Raw genomic sequence first — 4558 nt, 5'->3', positions numbered from 1 at the left:
AGATCTTCGGGAAAGACTTCCGGATAATCGCACACAACCGGTATATTCTGCACCTCTTTCTTTTCTTTCTTAGCATCGATTACGAATGCCAAGTACGATGCACATCCCTTGGACAAACATTTCTTGGCTTTCATCAAGGAGATGATTCCAGAACTCACTCTGCGTTTGTCCCCGTACACCATAAATGATTCCTTTCCGGGTGGGTTTATCCTAACTATCTTCTTTCGGCATAATATCTCGGCATCGTTGGCGCTAAGCCAATCCATACCCAAAACGATGTCGAAACCGTTTAACTCTATGGGTAATAGTTCCTCCTGGAATTCGTTTCTGTTTAGGTCAATGACGATGTTCCTAATACGATTACTAACAGGTACGAATTTGCCACTGGCAACTTCTACAATTAGGGCGTTATCAAGTTTTTCTACAGGTAATGCTAATTTCGCACTAAATTTATGCGACACAAAGGAGTAGTTGGCTCCGGGATCAAACAGTATATTTGCAGGCAAACCATTTACAAGAAAGGTACCTAAAGCGACGTCTGCTGCCTCCTTTGCAGCCTCGAGCGTCATCTGGAAGGCTCTCGCCTTCGGCTTTGGTGGTATGTTGGGTCTTCCTGCCTCCTTCTTCTTCGGGCAGTCCTTCAAAATGTGCCCTTCTTCATTACACCCATAACAGGCCTTCTGGTTAAGGGTGCATTCATTGGCATAGTGCCCAGGCTTTCCGCATTTGTAACAAGTGACCCCTCCATCACTTCCCAAAGTGCTTCTTCTTGCACTTGTCACACCACTTTGCTTCTGATCCTCCTCCTCTCGAACCAGGTTTCGAGAATCTACTCTTCTTGTTGGACTTCGAGGATCCATCGAACTTCCGTTTCTCACTGACCTCAGCCCTTTCCAGACCTCTTTCCTTTTGTTGGGTCTCCACATTCTTAGCTGCTCGAACAGCTGATTTCAGAGTGGTTGCCATCTTGACTGTTGGGCCAAAGTCAGCCGGCAGTCCGTTTGCGAATTTCTCAATTTTAGAAAGTTCGGTTGGCACTAGGTATGGAAACAACTTCATCTTTTCCGTAAATGCAGCAGCATAGTCATCGATGCTCATTCTCCCCTTCTTCAAATTTTGGAACTCATTGTTCAGATCAATCAGGTCTATCTCTGAACAGTACTACGCCTTTAGTTGTTCCAAGAACTCATCCCATGACATTTTCAGGGCTTTTCCTCGTGGCATCGTATCTGCCAATAGCTTCCACCAACTCAAGACTCCAGTTTTCAATTGTCTCACAGCGAAGACAGTCTTCTGCTTTTCGTTGCAGTCGCAGCTCTCAAACACCATCTCCATCTCGGAGATCCAGTCCATAATCTCAACAGGCTTTGGGCTTCCTGAGAGACTTGGTGGTTTTGCCCCCAAGAAATTTTTGTACATCCGCCCATCCTTGTTGTTTCTTCCTTCTGGGCCATCCCTTTGTTCACCTTGAGTCCCTATTTGACTCACTTGACGGCTATAGTTCCCTTCCTCAGATGGCTCGGGAACTGGCTCCGTCGGTTCAACATGTATGGTAGGTTCGTCTCTATTCTCGCGGAGCATCCGTCTCATTTCTTCCCTTTGTTCAGCTAGCATAGCCTGAATCATGGCTTGAACTCCAGCCATGGTAACTGGCTCAGGTGCAACTTCTTCAACAATAGGTATTTGCTGAACTACCGGGGGTTGGTTCCTACCTCCATTTGCGTTCACGTTTCCGCTACGGGTCCTTGCCATCATGATCTATACACCGAATAAGGTGAATTCAGATCTTTATTTAGGAGAGATGTTTTAAATCGTCCTTATCACTCCGAAACGTTTACATGCTAGTTCTAATATCGTAGTCGTACATTTAGAATCCTAAACACATAAGGTTTCCAAATCCAGTCGGCAACAGACCATAGATCCGAACAAAATAACGAATATCATGCATAAAGCATTTAGCACATAAAAGCATTTTAGGCACAATTCCTAAAATCAGCTAGTACTCACACCTCACAATCATCGCTTAGCATTCTAAGTTTAAGTCTAGAAATCCTACAAATTCCTAGTTCGCTTAAACTAATGCTCTGATACCAACTGTGACATCCCCAAAATCACGGCCAGAAAAGACCGGTTTTGTTTATACTTTATTTCAAAATCAGAGTTATCTTTTAAAAAAAGGGTTGCGGAATTTGTCCCAAAACAATAATATGATAAAGATTTATCAAAAGCATTTCCATAGAAATGTATTTCATTAAAAGACTCGGGATGTCATGTTCGTACAGATCAAAAGTATAAACAGTACAATATAAGCCTTACTACATTATTTCATATCTACATGCCTATATCCGTAATCCCTCGTCCAAAACATCACACCTATGCTCATGCGCCACTACCTGTAATGCATAAAACTGAGTAGGTCAGGTTTGGGAGCCTGGTGAGCACATAGGGTTTTCAACCCACAATAAATAAGTTTATTAATTTCATCAATCAACAATAACCCGATTACCCGTTCCCGTTATCCTCACTTTACGTCCCTAAACACCTATCATAAGGGACCTAGCCTAAGGATCATCATCGGGACGAACACTACTGCTAAGGGGATTCCTCAGCAATAAATGTCCTAATAGGCAACCATGTGGGGGATGGAGTACACCGGTGAACACATCGTTCACAACACCTACAGGTTGCGAGCCTGCTAGTGTTCCACTGGACTGTCTAGAAGAGTCCGTGGTCGTCATCTATACTCCGCTAGATGACTGGATCAACAACAACAACATCGAGGCCTCTCATCATTTTATCACACATCACCTATTACATCTACCCATGTTTTACCCCAACATTTTCGTAGATATAAAATACATATACAGTTTAAATCATTGAAAACATGTATAACAACGTTCATCTAACGTAGATAGCAAGTATTCAGATAATATGCACACATAGCACGTAATTTATATAAAATACTTCATATTTATGTGTAAGCTGAAAGTAACTATGCACTCACCGGAAAAGGTGGTGATTCCGAACTCAGACAGCGCTTCGCTTCTTAAAAAGAATTTTTTTCTTTGACGAAACCTAGTATTATTACCACTAGAGTTTAGTTTATTATTCGTCGAGAATAATTAATAGTCTAGCTATTATTATTATTATTATATAAGCGTCAAAAAAATACTTATATAACCCATAATAATAGCCCAAGTATTTATTATAAGTTCCTAATAACGTTACTATAATTAAATAAAAGTTATATTAAAAATAGCGTAGGCGTAGCTCACTTACAGCGGGTTTTATAGAAAATCGGGCTTTGCTTGGAGCAGCGTTCCCGAGCCGAAAAGCTCTTCTTCTCAGAGCCTTCGAGCACTCCGGGGCTTCCGCCTCGTGCTAGGGAGGTTCCCTAGGCTTTTCGGGGGATTTCGGGGCTAGAGAGAGGTTCTAGAGAGAGAGAGAGAGTAAAGAGAAGAAAGAATGGGAAATGTGTGAAGAAAATGAGGGTGGGAGAGGTGGTATTTATAGGGTGAAATGTGGCTGAACTTGGTGCCACATGTCACCATCTGGTGGCAAGCCTTGGGGAGAAAGCAATGGCCAAGATTGTGCCACATCACCCATTTTCGCACAGCACACTTCCGACTTCTAAAATTCGTAACTTTCACATACGACCTCCGTTTTTGACGTTATTTATATCCCCGCGTAGGTAATAATAAGATCTACAACTTTCATTTTGACACCGTCAGCTAATTCTCGACCGATCTTAAATTTAACAGTACAAGGAGATTATACTGTTAAACGTCTGCGTAAAATTAATAACTTCTACATACGGACTCTGTTTTTGTCTGTATTTTTACCGTTGATTTCCTATTAATGAGATCTTCAACTCTCATTTACGTTGCGTAAGCCAAAAACCGCTCGAACTAAAATTCGAGTTTCTGGCCGTGCACTGCTAAGCCGAATCTTAGAAAAATCATAACTTCTTCATACGAAGTCAGATTTGGGCGTTCTTTTTATCGATGTTCTTAGTTTAACATATTCTATGACTTTTGTTTAGATTTCTAAGGCTAAAAAGTCTTCTATCGTAAATTCACTATTTACGTCTCCCGGTGTCGTGCCGGTTTTGCCGTAAAACTTCGGCGGGCCATAATTTCTTCGTTATAGCTCGGATTTCGGCATTCTTTATATGTACGGAAACCTTGAGACATATTCTACAACTTTATGTAGAGATATCGGGATTATCTCACACTTTAATTTTGACGCTCATTTTTATTCTTTATTAATTATACATTTATAATTAAATAATAAACACATAAACACACATAATTCACATAATACTCAAATATTTCATATTTATTACTTCAAAAAGAGTTACAATAGTTGACCTAGACTATTACATTGACAAAAATGCTTAGCCCTGAAAACCCGGGCGTTACAACTGGTCACCCTCTTTCTTGCAAAATAAGGTTGCGTCAACCGAACCTTGTTTAAACTTTGACATTTTTAGAAATCGAGTAAGGGTTTCATACCAAGCTCTAGGAGCTTGCTGAAAAACCATAAATGGCTTTATCCA

Source organism: Lactuca saligna, chromosome 1 (assembly GCF_052625555.1).
Source record: "Lactuca saligna cultivar CGN05327 chromosome 1, ASM5262555v1, whole genome shotgun sequence".
Classification (NCBI taxonomy): domain Eukaryota; kingdom Viridiplantae; phylum Streptophyta; class Magnoliopsida; order Asterales; family Asteraceae; genus Lactuca; species Lactuca saligna.
The sequence above is the reverse complement of the archived record's forward strand: the minus strand, read 5'-3'. Positions refer to the sequence as shown.